The following is a 9,984-nucleotide window of genomic DNA, read 5'->3' as shown; positions in this document are numbered from 1 at the left end:
GTGGGAGACACCACAATGAATGCTAAACAGGGAAGGTCCCTTTGGTCTAAAAAGTGACAAGGATGATGAATGAGGCTCTAAGAAACAGATGGCTGGAAATAGAGTGAAATATGGGCTGGTTGAGGCAGTCTGGTTGTCAGTAAGAATACTCTGGTTGTCAGATGGAATTTCCAAAGATGAAGGAAGTTAAACCCTTCATGTCTGATCTCTGGGATAGCTGTAGGTGAGGCTGGTGAGAAGAAGGTCTAGAGTAGGAAGTGAGAAAGAAAAAAGTCTTTTCCTACAAAATACAATGGAAAGCATAATAAGTATTGTGCTTAATTCAGTAAGAAGAGTCCTGGACCTTTGACTCAGAAGGGATCCGGGTCCAAATATCTGGCTTCAAACACTTGTCAAATGTCTGATCACATGTTCTAAATCTCTTTTAATAAGAGAGATAAAAATCAAAACAACTCTGAGGTATCACCTCACACCTAGCAGACTGGCTAACATGACAGCAGTGGAAAGTAATGAATGCTGGAGGGGATATGGCAAAATTGGGACATTAATACACTGCTGGTGGAGTTGTGAATTGATCCAACCAATCTGGAGGGCAATTTGGAACTATGCCCAAAGGGCACTAAAAGACTGTCTGCCCTTTGATCCATCCATAGCACTGCTGGGTTTGTACCCCAGAGAGATAAAAAAGAAAAAGACATGTACAAGAATATTCATAGCTGCACTCTTTGCGGTGGCAAAAAATTGGAAAATGAGGGGATTCCCTTCAATTGGGGAATGGCTGAACAAATTGTAGTATCTGTTGGTGATGGAATACTATTGTGCTCAAGGGAATAATAAACTTGAGGAATTCCATGGGAACTGGAATGACCTCCAGGAATTGATGCAGAGCCAAGGGAACAGAACCAGGAGAACATTGTACACAGAGACTGATACACTGTGGTACAATTGAAGGTAATGGATTTCTCCATTAGTGGAAATGCAGTGATCCTGAACAACCCAGAGGGATCTATGAGAAAGAACACTATCCACATTCAGAGGAAAAAACTGTAGGAGTAGAAACATGGAAGAAAAACAACTGCTTGAATACATGGGCCAAGTGGATATGATTGGGGATGTAAACTCTAAACGAACATCCTAGTGCAAACATTAACAACATGGAAATAAGTTCTGATCAAGGACACATGTAATACCCAGTGGAATTGTGTATCAGCTCTAGGAAGGGTGAGGGGAGAGGAGGGAGGGAAAGAATATGATTCTTATAACCAAGGAATAATGTTCTAAATTGACTAAATACAATTTAAAAAATAAACATAAAAATGTGTGATCACAGGCAAGTCCTTTATCCTTTGATCCTCCATTTCTTCATCTGACAGAGAATGAAATAAAAGGGAGGAAACCAATTCAATACTTTTTCATCTTGCCATGCTGAGATATTGCATATCAGCCAGAAGAAGCATGTACCTTACATTAATGTTGTCACAGTAGTAAAACTGTTCATCATTTAGAGAAGGACATGCTGAAACCAAATCCTGCAGGCCAGCACCAATTACAGCAAGGCAAGCTGATAGATTAAGGTGCTGCAAATGAGGCAATCCTCTTCCCAGAGTCAAAACCCTGAGACTACGGTCTATGATCTGATAACAGTGAGATAAACTGAGAAAAAGAAGTACCCTTCCAGTCTCTTGATAAGATTTTTCACTCCCAGAGTAAATTAAGTCTTTCCCAACAGACTATGTAGTCCTTGTTGCTTTTCTACAGAATGTAGAATAATCTGGGAGTAAGGGTATAGTCCTTAATGTGGTCCCAGTATAACAAGAACATGACCACAAAATGTAAGGGCAGAAGTAACACAATGCTGCTGCCAACAAATGTTAGTCCTTAGTCCAAGGATGTCCTTATTAGAGCAACCAGAAGTGGAACAATTGATGTTTGATATTTACAGAAAGTCCTTCAACATTTCTATATCTCCATTCTACAGCATCTTCTATATTAGCCAAATATTCAGCATCTTAACATTCACACATAAGCAGGACTGAAATTTTCAGAAGAAACAGGCTTAGTCCAGTGTCATTAGTTATCTACTTCATTGTCAAGACTTTCATTAGTTATATCATGCAAACAAGTATATTTGCTAATAGACTGCATAATAATATCTTTACTTCTCCATGTAGTTGATGTGCTTTTGTTTCTGGCAAGTCTTCAGAATGCCACCTTTATGAGAGGACAGGATTCCCAAAGCTCTGGAAATCTTCTCTAATAGCCAAGTCGGTGGTTTTCTCACAACCTGAGGGATCAAGATGTCCAAAACTCTGACAGCAACCAAGCCAAGACCAAATGTCAAATGCAGAGTCTGAGATGTATGTTTGGGTAAGATTTAAATGTTCCAGATTGGGGTAAAGTTCTAAAATCTGTCAAACCACTTTACTAGAAACTGTAGAGGTATATGTTAATACTAAAGTTTTTACATATGTGTCAACATGTTGGAGAACATTTTGAATTAAGCCATGTAGAAAATGTTTTTCCCTTTCTGTAGTATTTATGGCAGATGATTCTTCTGAGGGCTCTTCAGACTCATCTATAAAAGCATCTTTATCCCATTCCTGAAGAGCTCAACTTTCATCTTTTCTATTTTTCACCCACTCCTCATCAGATTCAGTATCAAGTTCAATCCCTGTACCATTATATCAGTCACCTCTAGCCCCATGAACAGGGTAAAGATGTTTCCAGAAAGATCCAGCTTGGGTGTATTGAGACCATTTAGGGTTAACTTGACTGCATCAACACAACTCTTGAGGGTTAAGGTAACTGAAAATCATCAGCATTACGTCAGGAGGGATATGGGTAATATTTGTGGAGTAATCTGGCACTCCAGCTTCTTTATCTGTTTTTTTCATCCACAGAATACTTAAAAAACTTCTCTCTCTTCAGCTTGATTCCAGAGACTAAGCCCTCTAAGAAGCTCCACAGTATCCTTGTGAGAATAATGTTGTGCAGTCTCTTTCTTTTTAATATCCTTCAGCTCTTCATAGGTAAAATATTTCATTAACATTGGATGAAAAACTTCCTCTTCTTCTTTCAGGTGAGAAAGGAAATCTCTTGTAAAATCTTCCAGTCTCTCCAGTTGTTTTGTATAATTTTTTAGCTCAGCATACTCTTTCTTTACATTCTTCAATCCTTTCTCAAAGAGACTAAGCATCTCAAGGAGTTTGTTGTCAGAGTGCACATTATAAATGGTCTGACTGCATTACTGAAGCAAGCCAATAGTTATTCATTCTAAATCTGCTCATGAACTTTGAATTCCTTGTCTCAGTAGAGCCCCATCAGCTGTTTCATCCACTAGTGAGGAGTGGTAAACATGTCCATCTCTTTGGGGAAGGGAGCCATCTCTACCTCCTCCTTCTAAGCCTCTGTCAATGCCTTTCCATAGAACTCCCTCACCTCTGGGCAGAGGCAGCCTCCCATTTACCATGCCTCCCACGTGTGCACATGTGCTGGTGCATTCCACCAGGCTCACATGTCTATGCTATAATCTATTTGCTAATATTTTATTTAAGATTTTTACATCTATGTTCCTTATGGAGATTGGTCTGGAGTTTTCTTTTTTTTTTTGATGCGCCTGTCTTTGGAGTCAGTATCATATTTGTTTCATAAAAAGAATTTAGTAAGACTCCTTCTTTGCTTATTTTGTTAAATAATTTGTATAATATTGGGATTAGTTATTCTTTAAATGTTTGATAAAATTCACTGTTGAATCAATCTGGCACTGGGGATTTTTTCTTAGGAAGTTCCTTGATGGCTTGTTCAATTTTCTGAGATGGGATTATTTAAGTATACTATTTCCTCTTTTGTTATTCTAGGCAATTTATATTTTTGTAACTATTTCACCTAGATTGTCATATTTATTGCCTTGTAATTGGGTAAAATAGTTCTTAATAATTGCCTTAATTTCCTTTTCATTAGAGGTGAGGTAAACCTTTTCATCTTTGATACTATTAATGTGATTTTCTTTTTTTCTTTTTTTATTAGATTAAATAGTACTTTATCTCTTTTATTTGTTTTTTCAAAGTACCAGCTCCTATTAATTGTTAGTTAAATAGTTCTTTTACTATCAATTTGATTAATTTCTCCTTTAATTTTTAGGATTTCCAATCTAGTTTTTATCTGGGGATTTTTAATTTGTTCTTTTTCTAATTTTTTAAGTTGCAAGCACAATTCATTGATCTCTTCCCACTCTTTTTTATTGATATAGGTACTCAGAGATATACATTTTCCCCTGAGTACTGCTTTGACTGTATAGACTGTATATATCTCATAGATTTTGATATGTTGTCTCCTCATTGTCATTTTCTTTTTAAATCATTCACAGTGTATAATTATATAATATTGTTGCCACTGTGTACAATTATCTCCTTGTTCTTATCAGATCAATTTGCATCATGATATCCAGATTTTTCTTAAATCATTTTGCTCATCATTTATTATAGCACAAAACTATTCTATTACTATCCTATACCACAACTTATTCAGCTATTCTGCAATTGTTGTACATCCCTTTAATTTTTATTTGTAAACTCATGAAAAGAGTTGCTATAAATTTCTTTGTAAATATTTGGTCCTAATTGAGTATGGTAGTTTTAAGGAGAATAAGGTTAAAGGGTTGCTCATTATCACTTTCATCCTCCTCTCCAATGTAATATTATTTTGTGCCTCATTCATTTAGATAATTTACCATATTCTATCTAATCTTTTTCTTTTTTCCTTAGCATAATCCTCTTTTTTTACCCTTTATTATTATTTTTTGGATATCATGACATTTTAATCAACTTACTCCCATGCAATCTGTCTATGTATATTCCTACTAAACACGTTAATAATGATGAAAAAAATTAAGTTATAAATTTATATATATAGGAATATAAAAATTTTGATCTTACTGGATCCCATAAATTTTATCTTTCTTGTTTACTTTTTACTTTTTTAAACTACTTTTGAGTTTTGTATTTGCACAACCAATTTTCTGTTTAGGTCTGTTTTCTTTTCATTAGGTATAGGGATCCAAGTGTGAACTAACCTTGAAAGTATTGTTGATATATTCTAAAACTTACTCTTGTGAACAATATGCTCATGTACCAAAGTGCATGATTGATTACTTAAGCCTTGTAACAAAGTATAACTCTGTGTTTATGGTATGCTGACCACTCCCTAAGCCTGAAGTCATTTGTACATCTGGGCAAGTCACTGAGTCCTTAATTATCTTAATTGACTCCTCTTTGATCTTGTGGTTAACTGAGCCAGTGTTAAATTCTCTGCCATGTCACATGTTCATTAACTACCTCTCATCACCCATTTCTTGATTCTCCAATAAAAGATTGGGGACATGTGTAATTCTCTCTCTTATCCACCATAAGAAGAGCATGCATGCTGGAGTCCATGTTGTTAAACTCTTAATCTCCAAGTTTTTCTTCCTTTATTGTGTTCCCTCTCTCTCTCAATCCCCTTCACCAGTTTTCCCTTGGTTTCTAACTTCCTTTATCAGATGTCCACCCATGATTATTAACTTGTGGCTGCAAGCAGCTACATTAGGAATTTTTAAAAATCTACTTTATTAAATAACCATCACCCCTAATCCCAGAAGAATATACTCAGTTTTGCTACAGAGATAAATCTTGGTTGTAAACCTAGTTCTTTGTTTTCTGGAAAACCATATTAGAAACTTTCCAATCTTTATATGCAGAATTTGCTAAATAACTACTTATAGTTATATCTATATTTCCCAAATAGTTCATATAGAATTTTAATTAATTATTCTTTTAATTTTTGGTAGAATTCACTTGTGAATCCATCTGACCCTAGATATTTTTTTCTCAGGGATTTAATTGATAGCTTATTTAATTTGCTTTTCTTAAATGGGTTATTTATGTATTTTATTTCCTTTTCTGTTTGGATAATCTGAATTGTTGTAAATATTCATTCATTTCACTTGGATTGTTAGATTTATTGGTGTATAACTGATTTGGTTTCTTCTCTATTTGTGGTAACTTCATTCTTTTCATTTTTGATGTTGCTAAGCTGTTATTTTTTCATATATATATTTTTTAAAAATCAAATAAACCAATGGTTAATTTGGAGTTTGTGGACCTGGTTGCCTGTGAATCTGTACCTGGATATTGGTTGCTTGGATACAGGGTGTGGTAGTCTCATTGATGGATTTTTGGGGTAAGGGCTGTTGCTGCCAGGTCTAGAGGTTTCTTGTGTTGGATTGTATTCTCCTCCTGTCTCATAGAGATAGACCTTTCTTGGTAATCTACATTTTCTTTGATTAAAAGTTGTTTTACTCCAGCCTTTTGTTGGTTCTTCCATTCCAAATTTGCATTTTGATATTTGTTTTCATTGTTTGGAAGTGTTTGGGGCATATCAGGGTTCCTGACTGATTCTTCCATCTTGGCTCTATCTCTTGATTTTCTTAAGTTTCAAAGGAAATAAAGGACAAACCCAGGATTTCAATCCAGGTCTTTGGACTATTAAGATTGCATCCTTTTCATCTTACCACTCCTTGACTTTTCAGAAACCATAGACATAATTTATAATGTGCCCAAATGCAAAGATGAAAAATCCTATGTCTTAAAGTTACACTAAAATAATAGTTATTGACTATATTAAATATATTCAGCATAAATGTACTATATACATTAATAGTACTTATCTAACACATGGTTAGCAGGTATATTGTAGAATGGTCAGAGAATAGGATTTGTAATTCAGGATGATTCATCCACAGGGGTTCAAATCTGATGTCAGTCCCTTAGTAATTGTGGACCCTAGGCAAATTACTTAATCCTGTTTGCCTTAGTTTCTTATCTATAAATTGATCTTGAAAAGGAAATGACAAACCAGTGCAGTATCTTTTCTAAGAAAACCACAAGGTTAGGTCACAAAGAGTCAGACACCACTAAAACAAGTGAACAACAATAACTCTTTTATCTACCTTAGATCATATATCAAGTCCTATATAGCCACCTGCCTTGCCATATTCATCAGCATAGGAACAGTATTTCTCTTGAGTTGGCCACTATGATCATCCTCAAAAGTCCCTTTCCCCAGTAACTTTCATCTACTGAAATTTACAACTCTGTTGTAGGGCTCTGTTGTGGTGACAGACTCTTTCATCCTAACCCATCTCAGTATGCTCAGGTAATCCTCTATATCTATGTTGGCAAACATATGGCACATGGGCTGGATTATGCCAGCAAAGACTGCTCCCTTTCCCTTCTCTTCTCATGGCTGAGAACATTTCTCACATGGCCCACCTTTCTTTCTAACAGCTCAATGGGAGGGCTTCCTCCCTCCCCTGTCTGGGATAAGGTGGTGGGCTCCAATGGGGCATGAGGTTCGGGCACTCGGTCTCTAAAAGATTCACCATCACTGCTCTATAGCCTATCCAGACATCTAGGATTCTTGCTTTGGCTAGCTAGGTAGTAGCATCCCTGCAACCTCACAGATACTTGCCTTCTATCTTTTACTCTACATATACTTACTGAAACACTATTCCTCTTATTTATAGAAAAGGTAAGATAGTTAGTTGCCCAGTGGCTCCCCTTCCTAATTCTAAAACTCTCCAAGCTAAAAGGCCAAGTTTCCCTTCCTTGACTCCTACTTCCCTATTATTAGAATAATGTTGTCTTTCTATTACAATGTAAATTTCTTGAGGGAAAAATATGTCAATATTTTGTTTTGATATCCCTAATACCTACCACAGTGTATGGTATGGAAGTAGGCACTTAAATGCTACTTCTTTCATTTATTCAAATATATAAAATATTCCAGTATATATCGTACACAGACAATAAATTTTAACATTTCAACAACTATAATATTGGCTATGATAAAAATTAATAGAATGTGTAATCAGGAATACTTTAGTTAGTTTCCTAGTAATTTAGATAGACTTTTTCATGATGGCATATATATTGACAGAATTATGCAAAGATTTAGAGGGAGCTAAGTGGCACAATGGAAAATGCTAGGTCTAGAGTCAAAATGATTTTATTTTAAATCCTTCCACAAACATTAATTAGTTGTATGATGTTAGAAAAGTCATTTAATCTCTCCAACTCTCAGTTTCCTTATAAATGGAGATAGTAATAGTACTTACCTGAGAGTTTGGTAAGAATCAAATAAGATAACATATATAAAATGCCAGTCAGACTTTAAAGTGTTAAATATCAGCTATTGTGAGCATCAGTACTTTCTCTTTTTCCCCTCAAAATATTTACTTGTAGCAATGAGTGATTAAAAATGATTCCTTTAATGTTAGAACTGCCTCAAAATATGATAGTAGATACTTAATACATGTTTAATGATCATTCTGATAGTCTTCCTATTCAAACACATTAAAAAGAATAAGGACTGCAATCAACTTTTCCCTCATATCTTCTCATGCCTTCACACTTTATTCTAAGCTACAGAAACCACTGTTCTGGCCAAATTAAGCAGAAGGAAACAATAAGCACTATTTAATTACTGTACTTAACACTTCATTGACAGTAATCAGAGCCTTTCACATTTCATTAGAAAGCCATAAAAACATTCACCAGGCCATTAGCTTGGATTTTTAAAGAATTTTAGACAATATCCCAGAGGATTGATGACAATATCTTGACTTAGGATCCACATCTTGTAGGGTTTAGCTACATCAAAAGTTATAAATTGTATAGTCTCAGGCATAGTATTGATTCATTTTCTAGAATGGTTGGACCAATTCACAATTCCACCAATAATGCATCAGTGCCTCTACTTTTCCAAATTCTTTTAAGTATTTATACATATCTTTTTCTTTTAGTCAATCTGATAGATTTGAAGCAATATATGATAGTTGTTTTAATTTCTTTTCTTTAATTGATAAGAATTTAGAGAAATTTTAATATGTTTATATATAGCTTTGATTTCTTTCTCTGAAAACTATTTTTCTGAAAACATATTTTGATCATTTATCTATTTGGAATCATGGTAATTTTATTAATTTGTCTCAATTCTGCATAAATTTGAGTAATTTAGGCCTTTAAGAAAGAACATATAACATTTTTGATATGAATTTATTATCTATGTTAACTTTTAGAAAATTTAATTTCTCTGTTTATCTTTTTTAATTAGTTCTAGTTTTGCTTTTGGTTTGTCCAAGATCATGGGTGCTACCTTTAACATTTTACCTCACCTGAGGTATAATCAGTTCTTCTCTACTCCCTTATTTTATAACACAGAATTGTATATATAAATCTATCTCATCTGATAGGGGAGTAGATAAGGGAAGAGAATAAGAAAAAGAATGAAGGAGGAATAAAAGAGAAAGCATATTTAAGGAGGTGGTTGTTAGAAACAAAACAAACTTTTGAGAAATGCCTTGGTAATACAAGAAAATAGGAGGGATAGAAATAGTAATTATTATTACTTGCATGTGAATGGCAAGCAAGGTTTGAGCATCACTCTCTTCAGAACTGGTTCCAAAAATGAAATGTACATAAAAAACACACACACACACACACTCACACACACACACACACACAAATTCTGCTTCAGCTCCTTATTTTAACTCTTTGTGTGTTAGATTCTGGTTTCTAATTCATTCTGTCATATTCTTTCTTATGGAAAAGGTCATCCTTTCACAAAAAGAACAGAGGCCAACTTTAACATGTTTAAGTATAAAAAGAAAAAGAAAAAATTGGAAAAATGAATAAACAACAAAAAAGAGAAATGCTACATAGCTATTTTTGTGACAGGGAAAACCAAAATACAAACTCAAAAGAAGACAACAGTATCAATAGTGCTGCATCCAAAGCCTCCAAGAAAATAGCAATTTATCTCAAGTCCAAAAAGAGTCAACAGACAATATCAAAAAGAATTTTAAAAATCAGAGAAATAAAAAGAAAAATTTGGTAAGGACACGAGAATGATATAGGAAAATAATGGAAAATGTGTCAACAGTTTGGT

At 34.4% G+C, this 9,984-nt stretch overlaps 1 pseudogene; it reads right to left on the bottom strand.

Moving 5' to 3' along the window:
• Positions 1-1,412: 1,412 nt before the first annotated feature.
• LOC100617834 (F-box/LRR-repeat protein 5-like) lies at positions 1,413-3,384 on the bottom strand (annotated as a pseudogene).
• Positions 3,385-9,984: the final 6,600 nt, after the last annotated feature.

The sequence above is a fragment of the Monodelphis domestica genome, chromosome 2, assembly GCF_027887165.1.
Source record: "Monodelphis domestica isolate mMonDom1 chromosome 2, mMonDom1.pri, whole genome shotgun sequence".
Lineage (NCBI taxonomy): Eukaryota > Metazoa > Chordata > Mammalia > Didelphimorphia > Didelphidae > Monodelphis > Monodelphis domestica.
This window is presented reverse-complemented; position numbering and strand designations above follow the sequence as displayed.